This window comes from Falco rusticolus, chromosome 5, assembly GCF_015220075.1.
Source record: "Falco rusticolus isolate bFalRus1 chromosome 5, bFalRus1.pri, whole genome shotgun sequence".
Lineage (NCBI taxonomy): Eukaryota > Metazoa > Chordata > Aves > Falconiformes > Falconidae > Falco > Falco rusticolus.
In genome coordinates, this window is record NC_051191.1 from 19,629,787 (window position 1) to 19,648,430 (window position 18,644).

The 18,644-nt window shown below is 40.2% G+C and overlaps 1 long non-coding RNA gene across 2 annotated transcripts; it reads left to right on the plus strand.

Annotated features, from left to right (window-relative positions):
• Window positions 1–2,284: 2,284 nt before the first annotated feature.
• On the plus strand, window positions 2,285–7,617 carry LOC119148846. 2 transcript variants are annotated; one of them, XR_005104506.1, is made up of 3 exons: window positions 2,285–2,376; window positions 2,470–2,553; window positions 6,724–7,617. It is a non-coding gene; the product is annotated as an uncharacterized LOC119148846 (long non-coding RNA). The 2 variants fall into 2 exon arrangements; XR_005104507.1 differs by lacking the exon at window positions 6,724–7,617 and adding an exon at window positions 5,021–5,465.
• The last annotated feature ends 11,027 nt before the right edge of the window (window positions 7,618–18,644 follow it).

Below are 18,644 nucleotides of genomic sequence, written 5' to 3' on the forward strand. Positions count from 1 at the left end.
AGATTAGCTCCAAATTAGGATCCAAACACTAAGGAAGTGATGGTAGCATTCCCTGAGAGAGTCAGTCTGATAAAGGTGCTGGTGCTTTCCTGGGATCATTTACTTTTTTTAAAAAATAACTGTCTCTTCATATAAAAATATGTAATTTATCCTGGAAGAAAGGAGCTCAGTTTTCTTCACCTGATGTGTTCTAACTCTTCTACTGTTTTACAGGTCATGGGAACCACTGCAGAATTCTGTGGCTCTAAATTAGAAGAGAAGTTCCTCCAAAGGGTTCTTGGAAGTGCCTGCTCTGCTCTGGAGAGCACTTTGAAATCTGAGCGGCTGGGAGGAACCCACCTTTGCAGCCTTGGTTCCCACCACTGAGGCACGGAAAAGTGCATGGTTTAACAACATGCTCACTCCTGCAGGTAGCTACCTACCTTCAGCTAGATGTCTTTGTGAGAAGTTCTGAAATACCTTCTTCAGACGCTTGAATTAGTTAAAAGCTACATATCAAGGTGAGCTGCCACCCAGAAGATGTACAGTACAGTCCTGAAGTTTTCAGTCCTTTAATAAAGGTGGAACTGCTGGGGTATTCCAGGTCCAGCAGGGCAGCTGGATATTGCAGTGCATCTCATATTGATGGAATTTGGGTTCATGGGAAGATTACACAGAAACTGAACACATGGGATTTGCTTGTACTGCCTCTAAGACTGCAATGGAGGGGTCCCAAACCTGTCTGTGGGTGAGGCACTCCTAATATATTCTTCCACTGTTTGATCATCGCAAACATATCTATGACTTTTTCTGAGCCATAAAACACAGCTGCAATTAATTTTCCAGCCAAGGTGCTTGGAGAGTATAACATATTTTTTTACTTTCTTGCACTAAAGTTGTCTCAAGCAAGTTAAAAACATTGGAAGGAGTAGCTGATTTCTGTCACTTAAAGATGAATCTCAAATTGACCGTCCAGAAGCATATTGTATGCAAAGTCCTAACACACATAGCCTAACTTTCTGCACTATTTTCTTTAGCAAAAAATAATTTATTCGCAAAATATATATAAGCAGTATTAGCACTTTGAAAAACATACGGAAATGAGCTTTTATTTGCAAATTAAACACTATGAGTGTTAGTCAGTAAAATATTGGCTAGTACTCACATGTAATTAAAGTATACGGACTTTAGAAGAAAGAGCGTGTTTATTTTATGGGAAGAAAACAGACCTTGTAAAACATCTTTTAAGAGAAAGTTGTTTTTCTTAGATGCGAAAATGAATATAGGAATCTGCTGTCAACCATAAACAGCAGATTATAAAGGCATCAGATTGATTCAGATACCAAACCCTAAAATGTGTACCCTGTTTAGTAGCTACTTAAGTTTAGACTCTGAGGACCTCTTAGATTTTCTTGTTCTGAAATTTTTCATAAGCTCAGAATTAAACTTTTGCATGAAAATGAGTTATACCTCACCTGGGAGGTGTTCTGCTACAGGAAAAATCAGAAAAAATACATTTACTGAAGATACCTGAGTTGTAATAGACAGTTTCCTTTCTGAGGTTGTACCTACTCCTAAAATAAGTTTTAAAAAGTATTTGGCTGTTACAATGTCTGTCTTTGCATGACACTTTTCCATTCGAACCTGTATGCAAACATAAGCTTGCAAATGCAAATTTCAAAGATGTTTTTAATGCTATATGCTGATAATGTCATGGGATGCTCATTTATTCCAGAAGCATTTCCAGTCAAAAAGAACATGCAGATGTTTTCATTCTAACTCATCTTTATTAAGGTGAATAATTTGTATATTACAGTTGGGAGAAGAAAAGTAGATTGTAACATGATACCAAAACAAGTGGTTTTTAATATCTCAGGCGGTGTTCATTTCTGCATGAGATGCCTGCACACATCTCTTATAGACCTACTGAAGCATTTGTATGCATTTGTACTTCCTGGATTTGTTCTCCTCATGCTTTATCTAAAGCCTGATGAGTTCAGTGTCCATTCTGATTCTGGATAAAGTTCTTTTTTCTTTTTATTGTCTTTGCCTAATCCTTAAATTTTGAGAAGCAGCGTACCCTTCCTCACCAGTTTCCCCCAGCTGAGCAGGTGCTGAAATGCCTGACTCCTGTAACTGCTGCTGTTGTTTCTGTTAATTAGGCCAAAGCAAAATCTATTCCTTTTTTTTTTTAACAGGAATGGGGCAGAATGATACATTTGTCCTCAAGGGATATGTCCATTTTCTATGCATGAATGAACTATCCAAAGCTTTGCCTAGCACATGTGTCAAACACATTTGTCTCATTTAGTAGAATAATTAAATCACAGCAACTTGTATTGTAGAAATAACAAAATTTTTTTCTAGATTAACTAACTTCTTTTCTGGGAGGAAAAGGTGACAAAAATCTTACATATAGAAGTTCTTAAACACGGAAGAAAGTAAGCATATCTTATGATTCAGAAATTGTTTTATTTATGTTTTATTTAGAGGAAAAACCTTGTTGACATCAAAGCCTTTGGATATCTACTGGACACTGAACTTGAGATTTCCTTGAAGATACTGACTACATGTGTAAGTTCAAATATTAATCAAATTCCTATTTCAATCAGTTTTTAATTTCAGCACCCAAAGCTGCATAAATGTATTCATGAAAGTGCTATAAGGAACTACAAGGAACAGAAATATTTGCAGGGTCAAGCCATTAGGTTATACAGTATTTTGGCCTATGACAATTTGAAAATATAGTACTTAACTTTTGGAAAGCATTGAAAATATCATTGTGCATTTATCAAGCTTTCATTTTTTAAAAAAATCTTCAATAGTGGTTTTTTTTATCATGTTGTTATCTGTAGCATTTCCATTGTGAAATGCAGTCTTTGCTGATAAATAGGCACTCACAATTCTGATACATTTTACTTTCAGTGGAGAAACCTAAGAGCAGAGTCTGCTTCCCCTAATATTTTAACTGCTTGATGTTAGTGATTGTTGCAGTATTCTGCTGGGTCAATTTTGATTAGAGTATGACATCTGGGAGAAAAAAGGTAAGAGTCCCCAGAAAAGTTAGATGCAAATAATAATGTCATCACATCAAATTCATATTCCTTTACAAGTCTGAGATGTTAGCAGTAAAGAAGTGTGAGGTTGTCTGCTGATTTAATTCTGCTAGTGGTAGAAAAATAGATATATGTAAGTTTGCAAATTTGTAGGTAGCAGGGAGATTTTTATTTTAATGCCACTTCAGGGAATAGTTATATATAAGCACCACATGATGCATTCATATTTTCTGCTGAAACTCAGATTGCTGACATCAGTAGTTGTTGGAATTGAAACTTATATAGTAAAACCTGCACTGCAACAGTCCAAAAGCACTGCAGCAGTGAGAAGGAGGGATGCGGTCAGGAAAATATGAAGCACTCAGTCAGATGCCCCTAGAAGTAGTGAAAAGAATTCCACTGATCACAAGTGCTGGATCGGGGACTGAGGAAAAGATTTTGGGATAAGGAGAAGAGAGTAAGAAGAGAGAGAGCAAATGTCAAACTACTAGGATAAGGGTGCGGGCTCAGACCCTTCCCTGTCCCCAGTGGCTTACCTCTGTGTGTGTTGGCATGTGATTAAGAGAGTATTTTTTTTATTCAGGTTTATAAATATTGGTTGCTTTTTACATGTTTGAATCCAGACAAGGAGGTTTGCATTTTGGATATAATCTTCATTATATTCGCTGCAAATGCAGATGCCTGTATTTTGATTCCATTTTTCCATTCTTCCTTTAGAATAAAATTAGAAAAAAATCTCATTTTTTGGCTTGTGGTTATGGTAGGTAAGTGACAGGTACCTATCTGTCTATCAATGAACATTTAAAAAAGGAAAAAGGCTGGATTCTGAGCCCAGGTTGGGGATAGCTGCTGAGCAGGATTGGTTCTTTTCTCTGTAGGGGAGACAGGCTAGTAAAGAATCTAATTTTGGGAGCTGTGCAAATTATTTATGTCCTCGAGCATATTTTATGCAGTTGCTGAAGTAGATGACTCAGTTTAAAGTCTGCTTGGAGACAGGGGTTTAATGTAGATGGCTCTTTGCTTCCTTAGGCAGCCTGTGTTCCTACCTACTCCTGCGCAGGGGAGAGCTGTGAGGGGGTCTGTGGTGTGTCTGCATCTGAGAGGCTGCGGGAGACTGGAGTAACATACATACATGCAAGGCAGCTGGAGAGCTAGTATCACATCTTGATGTTTCCACGTGAATTGAGCCCAAGAAAGGTTTGATGTGGTAGAAACTGAAGAAAACTTACTATTTCTTAAAGATTTAAGAACACCAAAATTCTTGAGCTGATGCACGGGAGAGTTAATACGTAGTTTGGACACTGGCAGCATAGCCTTAATTTTTGCTGGATGTTGTGTAGCATGTGCTGTATTCTCGGAGGAGTTGAAGGAGCAGCCACTACAGAACATCCTTAAGCCCATAATAAAAAATTTGAGAAATGGAGCTGTAACTGTCTCATGGTATTTTAAAAACAAACTGTGAAAAGAAGCCTCAGGAAAATATTAGTTTTCTCAAAAAAAACCTGAAGTACAGAAAAAAATTTTCTGGTAATGGTAATATTTTGATGCAATGTGTGAGGTATTCATTTTTCTAAAGAAAAGTCAGAATAATTTGTGAAAGTTTTTTTTTCCCAGCTCTGGCAATAAAAAGGACATCTCTCAGATCTTCATTAAAAAGTAAGCTGATCAAAATGGTTTACATATTATATGCCTTTGTTTAAAAAAACCTCGATTGTATTTCTGTCTGTAATGGATATTTATCTTTCTCTGTAATTGCCTGGCATTCTGGTTTCAATTTGACTCTGGCTTTGTAGAACACGCAGTTGATAAAACATAAAAAGAGGGAGTTTGACTTGAAAATAATAGTGAGTTCTCCGTTCACTGGAAGTTGTATGCTCACCAGACATTTGAGAAAATGCTTCCTTGTCTTTTCGGTTTACTGGGTTTCACTACATATTTCAGCGCTAATTGCAATAACCAAACCCTTAACTTTGTTTTGAGATCAGAGGGACCTCGAGGATGCTTTGAAAAGCTCACGACCAGCTGAGAGACAGGGAAGAGCCATGCTGCCAATGTTTTCGAAATACAACCACACGCTGCATTTTTTCTAAATGTTGTAGACACTGCAGCAAGGGTGCCTACTGGGGATGATCATCTGAGGATAAGTTGAGCCTTCATCTTTATTAATACAGTTATTAATACAGAATGATTGCAATTACTTTTTCTGAAAAGGTTTTATTTGGTTAATGAAATCCAGGAATAGGGTTCGCTAACAATGCCCTAGGGCTCCTTTGAAATTTTAGTTGTGCCTCAAATGCATTATTCTTAAAGAAAAAATATCTCCATGTGTATTTTTTTATATATTTGGTGTAAATGAAGCACCTACTGAATAAATTGCAGCTGTTATTTTCTTAATATGATTAGGATTCCTTTCATTAAAAAAGCTGATTTCTAATAAATGGACCCTCTGAGAAAAAATATTAAAGGACACATTGTCAAAATATGAAATGCTCTATTTTTCAATCATGCTGTTTAACTAAATAACAAACTGAAAAGGGTTGCTTCGTCAAAAGCACCATCAGAACAAAAAAACAAAAAACAGAAAAACAAAAAAACAAAAAGCACCATCAGAAGCTTCAGTGCGGTATTTACCAAAACTGATATTCAAACTACTGAACTGTTAGACAAAGGATGCCATGAGAGGCCACACCACTGTCATCTTGTAGCAGAATAAACTCACCTAGGAGCACCAGCTACAAGGGGCGCAGAAGAAAGCCTGCTTATTCTGTATACTGGGTCTATGAATGAATGTAATATTTAGGTACTCAACATACATAGCAAAGACACTGCTGAATCTAGGCATCCTGGATGATATGAATACATGGGGCTAGAGCTAGAACGTTAAGGATCACCTAAATAGGAAGTTCGTGTGGGATATCTTTATTTGCAGTCAAGCAGTGTTTGGATGTCCAGGAGGGATGGGAGCAAAACAGAATAGAAATTTTTCTGATTAGTAATATGCTTATAGAAAGATAAAGTCTTAAAATCAGAGTCTTACAGTCTGAGGTCTTCTTTTGGTAACACCTCTTGTGAAAGGTGAGGGCAAGAGGCTGAGAAGTAACAGAACAAGGAGCATCTGCTCCAAGGCAGGAGTTACACAGTGCAAATCCTGTAATCTCTGCTCAGGCTGGCATGCTGGAAACAAGCAGAATAATAACACTTTTTATCACAAAAAGGATAATGTGATAACTGAGAGAGTGCACATATATTGAAGGCTAAACAAAGCTCAGATACTAAGTTAATAATAATAATTTAAAATTGCCCCAAAATTACAATTGCATCATTTGGCAAACTGGTGAGGTGACTGAGGGAGTGGCAGTAACAGAACACGCTCCCAGTGACCAGTACATACAGATAAAAATAAATCTAAGGCTAGAATTAGGCATTTTATTTATTAAAGTGTAAACATCTGTGGTTAGCCTAAAATAATCTGAGTGGCTCCTTTCAAACTTCTTTATCTTGAACTGTATGGTCCTGCCTTCACTGACCATTCGGCATGGATATATTTGGGGTTAGATTGTTTTTTTGTTACAGAGGTGGTCTGGTTTCAGCTGGGGTAGAGTTAAATTTTTTCTTAGTAACTGGTGCGGTGCTGTGGTTTGGATTTGGTGTGAGAATAACGTTGATAACATTACATTTTGTTTTTCAGAGAACCTATGGTCCTGAAAGCGAAAATGAAGACTTGATCCAGAAGGAAGAACTGAAATTTAAAGACAAAGAAGTTCTCTGAGAAATGAGCCCACTGTGAAATGATTGCTATTTCTTGTTAGTATAGCAATGGTGCTAATGAACTCCATACAAAGTCCCAGCATACTTAAAACTCCCATGTCCATCTGGTAACACAAATATGAGCCCAGTCAAGATCCACCTTATTTATTAGTGGTGTGACAAGCACCCTGCAAATGCGAGCACACAGCTTCCAGAGACGGGCTGCCCAGCCAGGCCTGTGCCTGCCTGAATGGCCAACGTGCCTGTCACCTACCTTTACAGTACGTCTCTATGTGTATGTCCTGGTCACCTGAGGCTGTCCTTGCAATCAAAAGGGAAAACCAGAAACTTTGATGGTGGGATATAGCCGGTTGCTGATGACTAGAGACATTACGTTTTGGAGTGCAAATTTTTCATAAAGTGAGTCCAGGATTCACTAAATTCACTTGGTTGGATGCGACCCATCACCCATGAGTGTTTAATTAGCCTTGGCTTTTACATACTGGTAGCAAAAAGTCATCTCTGTCTGAGAATACTGCCTGTCTATTTAGATAAAGAAGGAAAATAATAGTTTGGTTACTTCCAGGGTATCCAGAACTTCTGCTAAATAAACAAGACTTGGAAGTATTGTGATATTTATTTAAATCATGCTCTTCGTAGCCATTTTTTTCATCCAACATCTTCTGCTGGTATTGTCATGGAGACCATGGCTGTTAATGTCATGCAGTCCTATAATATACACAGAATGAGTATTGCATCTCATAATTCATAAAGCCAGGTTTATACAGTGTGACAATCCTCACCTCACAAAGCAGAATTATAGCTGTACCTTTGTTGACAGCTTTGAACTTTGGACATTTACTGGCTATGTTGCCGACAAAACTGAGCAAAAAGATTCAGTGCTTAAGGTTACTTATGCATGTTCAATATTCATTTGTTCAGTAGAGAAAAAAACAATCCACTTCAGTGGATTTGTTTTGTTTTGTTTTGGTTGTAATAAAAGAATACAGTCCAAGTAATCTCAGCGCACAGAACAGCAATGTAATTGACAGCTACATAATCAGTGCAAAGTGTGCTCACTAGTATTGGTCAAATTCCTTTGGGAATTCGAACGTATAGCTTCTGCACAAAATCCTTTGGTGGTGACTCAGACTAAGACAGATGACTTTGAACTGGGAATGCACTGACAGGCCATTGGCTTGGCTCAGGCGCAGAACTGGTATTCTCAGGAAAGAGACAGTAAAAATGAATCTTAGACAAAAAACTTAAACCACTATAACTGCAGAAGTAAGACCTCATTTAGACATTCTAAGTCACACCACGTGTATGTCAGGACTATTTCCTCTTCAGCGACATGGCTCTAACAGTAAACCACAGCTTCATTTCCTCTTTTACCTAAGACATAGACATCAGAGACAAAATCCAGCAAGTCCTTTTGCTACTCTGCCATAAAAAGAGAAGATCCAAGTTTCCTAGGACAGGACTTACTGAAGACTTAGAGTACACAGCTTGAAATACTGTCCAGCCGTCGCACTAGTTTTATTCCTAGATACCTGATCTAGGTGAAGATGTCCCTGCTCATTGCAGGGGAGGGTTGGGCTGGGCTACATGGCCATTACAGATCCCTTCCAACCCAAACCATTCTATGATTCTGTGGGTATCAGCTGTATGAAGCCATGCTTTAGAAAGGATGGAAAACAAACTCCTCTCTCCCTGGGGAATCCAGGTACATTACCTAGGACGTACCAGATAAACACAGATGAACCAGAAACAACCATTCACTGCCTTTAACCTGGCTTTTAAGTCACTCGCCTGAAATGTATTAAATATGAGCATTAAAAGGCATGAGGTGTGAAGAGAATGAGCAATGAGCATTCATATTTGCGGACATGTATATCATTACAAAAACACAGAGAGGTGTTTCTTATATTCAAGCAATGTGATCAGCATTGTAAAAGACTCTACACCAAACTACATAGGTTCTGTGGACAGAATGAACTGAAAATCTGAGGAGATAACAAAGACTGTAAACATGAAAAAAAAAAACCAAACACCAAACCCACTGCTAATTCATTTCTGAAAAAGAGGTGCATATTCTAGGGATAAATAGATGCAATTATATTAACACTTCCCAGGCTCTTCTAAAACATTGTAACTACTTACAATATCAGAATTCCATTGCTATATTTCCAACTTGGCAGTCTTACAAACCTTGTGCAATAATTTCACCCAATATTTATCCTTTTCTAGTGATTCAGCTGGATTCAACCTCAGCCAAATATCGCTCTTACAATTCCTTTACTTACACACTGGAGCACGCTTTTGCACTCTGCAAACAAATTAGGAATACTCATACTCATTTTATGATTCAATTGCATAGGATTCTCAAACTATTGTAGAGTGAAGTCCCAACCCTAATTGGGATTCTTTTATAGAAACATTAAGAACCAGTACACCAGCATTGCCAGCATCTTGGCTGGTACTGACATGTGAACTGTGATGGTTTTAACAGATCTCTGTCCCCTAAAGCCAGCTGAGGCCTTTTTGCATACGTTCACAAGTGGATGACTATCAATGAGAGTTATGAGTGCGCAACCATTTACAGAGGCTTTAAAACCTAGCTATTTAATTTAGTTGCCTAAAGGTAGGGATATTTATTTTGGCTGAGTGATCTAGGGTTATGAAAAAGGAGATTAAGTAAGATCATATTGCCCATACAGTGTTATGACCACACTGAGAAAAATATACTCTGCTCAGCAACATCAGAGAGCATGTAAATTCATATGTGAATTGCTGTGTTTTATGGAGTGCAATCCAAGTAACTTACTGCGGTGTCAGAAAGATGCCTTTGGTGATAAGCGGGTCCGATAAAGTTAATGCTGTAAACAAGTATTAAGTAAAAACTACTGTCAGAAAAACATGAAGTGCTCTTTCCCTCTCCTTCTCCTGGAAAGTCTGTCCTTTGGCAGGCAGCTATGCACACTGTGCAATTCATCTGGCTTGAAAGGACAGCTGATGTCACCTCCTGGCCAGCTGGCAAGGTGTTACTATTCGCTCAGGCGCCAGCACATTCCTCTGAGAGGGAATAAATCAGACAACTGGCACCTGTGACACTGATGTCCGTTCAGACATTTCTCTGTTCCTGTAATTTAAGCTGTAGTGGAAGGGCATAGTAAGGATCTCTCTCCTTTGTTGTAGCCCCTTGCCTGGAGAGCTTTTCCTTAAAGGCTGTGAAAACGGCACCTTGCAGCAACCTGGCGTGGAAAGTCCATTCCTCCCATACATAAACAACCAGGACAAGAAATTCCTTCTCAGAAAAAAGGAGAAAAATGATGAATTCCTAGGGATTGACCTGACTGCACATGGGAGCCATGTCAAGCAATAGGCTTCATGTATATCATGTAGGCTGTGATATATTTTCTTCTTTCATTAGTGTATACTTGAAGCAGTGCCTATTTGAGAAGAGCCCTTCCTACCTTAACATATAATTAATAGCACAATGGGAAACAGGCCTGTCAGTATCAGTGGTCTGGTACAAAATGCATTATCACTCCGTATTTCCTGACCTCTTCCAACTTTAATGCCCTCTGTAAAGATGCATTAGACTCGAGTGAAATAAATCCAAGTACACCTGACTCCCAGAGCCCTTCATATATTTCTAATACATAATAGCTAGAAGCTGGCAAATGAAAGACAGTGCCTGAGGCTTCTGAAGCTTGAACTAAGCCCAGTTTTTATCCCACTCATGTGAGAAATCCCAATAATTATCACGTACAGGTTGAAAAGATTTGTGCCAGACAAAAATCCCCATGAGAGTGCCTGACAGCTTCAACCAAAGACTGTGGCTTGAAATCACAACTACCTACCACCTTTTATACCAATGATTAAGTATTTTAGATTACATAAATTTTAATATGGATAAAATATAACAATAGTTACTTTAAGTTTTTAAGGGATCATTTTATTTCTACAGAGACATACACAATTCATAACATCTGGAATCTAAAGTAGTTCTATGTTTTCGACCAAAGTTCTAGCAGCTGCAAGGAATTTTCCCTGCACTTTTCTGTTAACCAGGCTAAATTACTGTGGTAATACAAGTGACTTATAGTGTAAACACTTGAACAAATGGCACTGTATCTTCTGACCCATGATATACACTCTTCTGATGCTATGCTTCTCCTCCTGTGCTTCTACTCTGCTGTAGATATAAGGTATTTTCTTCCCAGTTATGCGCTAATGGAAAATGTAAACCCTCTTTAATTCCAATTGCTTCACATTTTCTCTAGGCTAAGAACATGCACAGGGTGGTTATAAAAGCTGTGCTGATGTGTGTGAGACACTGCCTTCTTCTAAGGGTCTAAGAAAAGGAACAGTTGTGGGAGCTTCTACTCATTGCAGACAATCACAGCCTGTAGCACTGGCTCAAAAATAGGCTTGTCCCTTGACACAGTGACCTTCTAAACATTACCTTATGGTTACACACACTCTGGCCTAATGAATATTCAGTTATTCATCTTGGAGACCCCCTGCTAAGGGTGCAGGACATTCAGATGTAAGACACCTGCATAAACCAGGGAAATTGAGCTGGAGCCCAAACACCCAGGCTGAGCGGGCGAGTCATTACAGTCCTGGTAAAAGAGGCACCACCAGCTCTGGGCTGCCTGCTGCATCTGACATTCTTAATGCATGACCCGATGCAAAAAAAATGTAGATAGCAGATATCAATGATAAATATGGACTACCTGCAGGTGGTCTAGCACAATTTGCATTTGTGGCTCATTAAAGGCGTAACATTGGTGTGCTAGGAACATTGTTCTAGCTACAAATCCAAAGCACAGCATTTTCAGGGCTGCTATGGGGAAAGTTATCTCCATCCCAGCCAGATCCAATATAACCACAAAGATATCAGACATTTCTGGGGCACTTGGAAGTGACCAGGTGACTCACAACAGATCTTCCAGCCTGCTTTGACCTTCTGGATTCCTGAGGCAGCCTACAGTTTTTCCTTTTGTTTAAAAATGTCTTCCCTGACGGACTCAGAATTGCTGCCCAGGAACCCCATGGCTCCTGCTTCATTAACAGTGACCCAACTCCAGCATACTAATGATGGAAATACCACAACACCTAAATGGACTTTTAAATCTTATTCTTTGCTTCTTTGATGATTTAAGGTCTTCCAGGTAAACCCAGAAACAGAGTTTTTGTTTCCTGAGAAATGGTTCTGGTGGAAATTTAGAGTAAACAGGTGAAAAGGTTTCATTTACGTTTCATTCACGTTTCACCAGGACCTACAATGACAAGTTTATTTAGTCATTTTGCGTGTCTGACTTTCCCCCCTCTATCAAAGCTCTATAGGTGATACCTAGAGGGACTAAAGGAACATTTTGGATTATATAGTCCTTTGTTTCTGTCAATCAGACCATCCACAAGCTCTGTCTTATTAAGACTGAGGATTGTTTTAGTCCATTCTGCGGTTTTAAGGCTTTGCCATTAAAATTTTAATAAATATTACCCTGAATTTATTCTTGAACAGTGTATATGTTTATCCCGTACTGGAATTGGTTAGAATGTGCAGCTCTTCTCCCTTGATGATATTTATACTCCTTTTCTCACTTCGCTCATTCTGCCTGTGTATTTTTAGGAAACAAATCAAAACTCCTCTCAGCTTTCTCTTTACTATGCTAAACAAGCCATGCTCTCATACTGTCCTCTCATGTGGCAGTCCTTCCACCGTAATATTACTACTTGTAGCTGGTTTCTACTCTCATCTGATGAGGTTTTCTCTATCCTAATCTCATTTTTCAGTCACCACTTACCTGGATCATTAAGGCTCAGCTGATGAGCCACCGCATTCTGCACTGGCACTCTGCCTCCCGCAAGGTGGGCTTGCCAAGGCAGGCTAAGGTTAGCGGGAGTTAACAATAATAGTCTCTGTTGTTGTAACATTTGCATTTCCTTTGAAAATCTATATTAAACATAAAGGAACATGGTACAGACACACTATAGACCAGAAGGTTCTCAGTTCAGTAACACGTACATAAGGGTCAGTCAGTAGGATTAGATTTACTAAGCACAGATAAAAGGCACAAACAGAAAAAACTGATGGGGTAAAGCTTTGTCTCCCCTTGGCAGCTTTCTCAACAATAATTTAAATTCTCACCTCGTGGGAAGAAATCTCCTCAACATAATTTTTTATTATTATTATTATTTTTATATATGTATGTATATATATGTAAGCCATTTTCCATCTGGTTTAGGTGCTGTGTGAAAGGAAGACTCCTGCCTCTTCTCTTAAGGTCCTTGAGTAAAATAATATGAATGATCTCCAGCTGTCTACTTTCCCTTAACATCGGGGTTGCAGAGAGGTGCACTGTGTTCTGCACTGTCCTAAAGACAACCCCTAGGCTGGTTTCAAGACCAAAACCATGTACCGTGCAGACAATGATCTCGCAAATTGAGCTTTATAAAAAAACCAGACACTTTCTCTGAAGTATACAAAACACACAGCTCTTAACATGTTGATGTATTCCTCTATGTAGAGTAGGCAGTCTATAGGTTTGCCAACTGTATGGATGGGCAAGGAGCTAGGAAAGAAAAGTCCAGAGGCTTCTCTTCAGACGGTATGTAGGTGCAGCAATTAAGTTTTGGCCACTTTTATTTTGTGATTTTCTTCTTTATCTGGCTCTGTTGCTGCTCAGCATTTCCTGAGAAGTGACAGCAGCACATCACTCATATAATTCTTGGCTGTTTGCTTTCTGCCCACATGATCTGTAACTGTAACTGTGAAGTTGAACAATCCTGCTAAATTCCTTTCTGAAGGTTCTCAGCAAAGCTGTCAGCAGGACCAGAAGCTCTGGGATTTCTATGTACAACCTTAAAACTACATTGTATTTGGTTTACATTTAGTTTGTATTTAGCATCATATGAGTCAAAAACAACATTTAAACAAATAAACACTCAAAGTTTAAAATCTGAAAAAAAAATGGATGCTCTTAGTCCTGTTGCTTGCCAAGGAAAATTTCTGAATTATCAACAGGAGTGTCAGGGACTTTTAAGCTCTGCGTTTGCTATATGAATACAGATTAATTGGTGCCTACAGGGTCTTCATGTAAACACTCACTAATCTATTAAAAAAAGAAATATGAATGATCCTGCTCACTAATAGGAATTTCCTCAGGGACGTCAGTGAGAGTTGGATTAGGCAATAAATGCTTAGAGGTTCTTCTGTTAAACAGCAACAGAGACTCCTTATTGTGGGGGGTGGTAGTTTTCTACCAGTAATATGGAGTAAATGGTTTGATAAAGTTTTGCTTTTCCCAGTAAACAGCAAAAGATAATGAGACTGTGGGAGTTGGGGTTTTTTGGGGGTTTGGTTTTTTGGTTTTTTTCTTTCCAGATTTTCAAATCACTATTTCTAGCCTCCTACTATGTGAAATGCTGGAAGATTTCACAAGATCTTTGCATGATCTTTCATCACTAAAATCCTTCCTTAGATCTTCAGATATTTATTTCTATGTGCCTGTGCAGAAACTACAAGTTTTACAAGACCTCTGCTTTAACATTCAACAATGAATTTTGACATTCTGAACAGAAGCAAGGTAGATCTCAAAATGATTGAGTAATTTCTACTTTCACATTTGTAGCTAAGATGTTGAAGTGTCATGGAGAAAAAGACCAGGACTATGATTCTGTGGTCTGCTATTTTTTCTTGGTTAAATAATGATTATTGCATGCCTAGGAGCTGTGCGAAGTAAGTGAGGCCTTATTTTATTTTTTTCCTGAGATGGGTTTTAACAGCAAGCAGCAGTCTTTAACTCATTAAGCTGCAGTAACTACAAGTCTTGAGGACTGAGAGGGCCTTTGTGGTGTTCACAGAGTGAGTTCTCTTGGAACATGTTTCTGGACACATGGAGGAACAGCATGAATTTACCAAGGTAAAACATGCCTGGGGAACCTGATTGCCTTCTACAATGAAATTACCAGATCTGCGGACGAGGGGACAGCAGTACATATCATTAAGCCGGACATTAGCAAGGCTTTTGCCACCATCTTCTGCAGTGTACTTGTATTCAAGATAGGATGATGTGGGTCAAAAATTGTTTGGATGATAGGGCTCAGAGGAAAATGGATAATGGTTCTTTCTCTATCTGGATGCTTGTAAGAAGCAGGGTACTACAAGTGTCTAACCTAAGACAAACACTATTTAACATCTTTATTAGCAACCTGAAGAAGGCAACGGAGTGCACTCTCGGCAAGTCTGCAGATGATTCAAATTGCAGGGACTGGTGGGACATCAGCAGGCATGCTTGTGCACAGGGCTGCCGTTTGGAGGGACCTGGACATGCACCTAAGAAGGAAGAACTGGTTGCAGTGCTGCCAGCTAGAGACTGCTTGGCTAGAAGCAGCTCTGTGGAGAAGACCCTGGGGGTATTGGAAGCAAGCTGCACATGAGATATTGGTGCACTCTGACAGCAGAGAAGGCCAAGAGCTTGGACTGTGTGAGCAGGAGCATGGCAGTAGAGCAAGGAAAGTGATTATTCTCCACGCATTAGACCCTATCTAGATACTGCATCCAGTTGGGATCCCCAAATCAAGAAATACATTAACAAACTGGAGCAAGTTCAGCAATGGGACAATGAGATGGCTGGAGCATCTGCCCTGTGAGGACGTGCTGAGGGATGGGGCTTGTTCAGCCTGGAGACTGCTTCAGCCCTCCCATACCTACCACGCATTTAGCATGAAGATGGAATCACCCTCTCACAACAGACATACATTGAAACAAGAGGTGTACAGAAACTTTTTCTATGTGAAGACATTCAAACAGTGATACAGATTGCCCAGAGAAGTTGTACAGTCTTGTCCTGGTTTCAGCTGGGACAGAGTTAATTTTCTTAGCAGCTGGTGCAGTGCCATGTTTTGGATTTGGTGTGAGAACAGTGTTGATAGCACACTGATGTTTCAGTTGTTGCTGGGTGATGTTTATAGTAAATCAAGGACTTTCCAGTTTCTTGGGCCCTGCCAGTGAGAGGGCTGGAGGGGCACGGGAAATTGGGATGGGACACAGCCAGGACAGCTGACCCGAACTGGCCAAAGAGGTATTCCATACTATATGACATCATGCTGAGTATATAAACTGGGGGAAGAAGAAGGAAGGGGGGGACATTTGGCATTAGGCCGTTTGTCTCCCTGAGTAACCATTACGCGTGATGGAGCCCTGCTCTCCTGGAGATGGCTGAGCACTTGCCTGCCCATGGAAAGCGGTGAATGAATTCCTTGCTTTGCTTTGCTTGTATGCATGGCTTTTGATTTACCTATTAAATTGTTCTTATTTCAACCCTTGATTTTTACATTCCTTTCCGTTTCTCCTCCCCATCCCCCTGGGTGAGGGGGAGTGAGCAAGTGGCTGTGTGGTACTTGGTTGCTGGCTGGTGTTAAGCCACGACAGGTCTCCATCCTTGGAGGTTTTCAAGACCTCAGAAGCTGAAGCTCTGAACAACCTCATCTGATCTCATAGCTGGCCCAGCTTTGAGGGGCTGAGGGTGGAAGGAGCTTGCTGGGACACAAGGAAGGACCTAGCAGCCAGGGACATCGCCCCTAGCCAGGAGCAAGGCAGGCAGGGGGACAGTCGGGGCAGCCACAAGCACTGGGCACATCCCTGGGGATGTAGACGGGGTGAGCTGAGCTGGGATGTCAGCTCGTGGGCAGGGGCACAGAGCCACAGCCTGTTCCCAGTCACAGACACAGGGGCAATGCAGCGGGGCCTGGGCTGTAGCTCAGACAGGGGCCAAAGGCAAAAGCCTCAGCTGAAAGCAGCCCCCTGGGCTGGATAGCTGCCGATGCTTCTCCCCATAGCCTGGGGGATGGGCTGCCCGCCGCAGGGTGCCTCTGCGCTGCCCCCAGCCCCTTCCCCAGGCCTGACCTCCTCCAGGCCTAAGGGTGCGCTCAGCACCCTCGCACAGGGGTGACTTCCAGTGCCCCCTTCCAACCTGAGTTATCCAGTGATCCCGCCACACACACACACACACACACACACACGTAGATTTTAACACTGAAAAACAGTGGAGTTGTTCCTGTCTACCAATGAGCTCTTCAGTGCCTGTGCATGATGCACATTCATAGCAGGACAGGGAAAGAGCAGGGAGAGGAGACCAAGAAAGTTAAGACGACACCTTCCTTGCTGACAAATAAAAGGCTTTTAGAGAAATATCAAGTTTTGAAAGAGAATACTGCTTCTGTGATACTTACAATATTAGTTGGTCATATGTCACAATGTCCCAGCAAAGGAGATAAGCATTGCCATATCTGTTTTGGGGGCAGGAGAATACAGATGCAGCAAACCTGTGAGGTGTGGATATATGAAGATGATATGGTGAGATAGGGCTGGAGCGCAAAGCCTCAGGCTAGAGGTAGGCAGCAAATGGGCCCTCAACTACTAATCCAGCCAAAATGTACAGCAAAATATTAGTCGTGCATCCTTTCTCTAGCAGCACCATATTGATACTACCAGGGTTTAAAGTATGTGCAGAATGTCTTCGCACCATGAACAAAAAATATTAAAACAAATAGCAAATTGCTTACTGACAGTTTTACTGTTAATATAATGTAACACAAATTTAAATGTCATTATGTAAGATTGGAAGCAATGGATAATTCAGAGAAGTTAATCCTGTCAACTGCACTCTGACAAAACAAGTCTGACTCATAAAATCACTGCGCTGACCCCAAATGAAATAAGGAAATCCGACCAGTGCATGGACAAAGAGAACAGTCGGTACTTGGCCTGCTCTGTTATATTTTCCTGTTTGCTGTGAGAGCAAGTTTAGGAAAAAACCTGCCTGCCTTTCATTTAATCCATTTACTGGGGCAGGTCTGCACAAAGCTTTCAGTACCTGGACAGCTTTAATGTTTTTTGCCAGATTCAGTCTTTGCGGTGACCTGGCTGGTTGGATATATTTAGCCCTGAACAGAGACTCTAAAAGGTAAATAATGATGTTATCTGACTCTGAGAGAACAGATTGTTTAAACTCCATGGTGAACAGAGCATTATTCTGAGGCTCTTATATCAGCTAAGACATACTCAGAAAAGTCCATAGACACAGGTACCATTCAAATAAAACTATTTAGTGCCAAAAGGAGCAGGTTTGGCTCTCTATTGTACATGAAACAGGAATGGAGCAAAAAGAAGGGCTCATCTTTTGGGGTCTATGGAAATAAGACTGATCTCTACGACAGTTTAGGGTAAGCATCTCTAATTTACATCCCACAACCTCACCTCCCAGAAAGGAACCCTGCCATAGGTAATACTGAAAACTCTAAGGCATGAGGCTAATCTTATAAATTATTTTTGATGCAACAGATTCAGGAATCTAAAATCTTTTGCAGGCTGTGCAGTGCTGAGAAACTCCTTTATGGGACAGTTTTGTTACTGCTAACTTTCCTTAACATCCATTTTCAAAATATGAAGTTTCTAGAACATTTTACTCTCAAAGAAAAAAAAATAGACCTTTCAGAATTTTGAGGACATGGGACTGTATTCTCATCCAGATGTTAGAAGTTAAATTTGGCAAGTCTTTCCATTTTCAGTATAAAACATTGTATGATGAACTGGGCCTTTGAGATGTGCAGATTCCAGGTCTAAAGTGCACTTTATTCCCCAGCTTCTCCTGCTCGTATGACAGAAAACAGATGACAGAGGTCTATTTATAAGAGTACAGTGCTGTTTTGAGCTACACTCAAGGAATAGAGTCTTTGGATAGGAGTCTGTGGAGGTCCAGTGCTGACAGTGAAAAAGCAGATAAGTAAAGCAGATGTTGAAGGTGCTTGGGAAGAAAACTGGGGGGGAGAAGAAAGCAAAAAGCA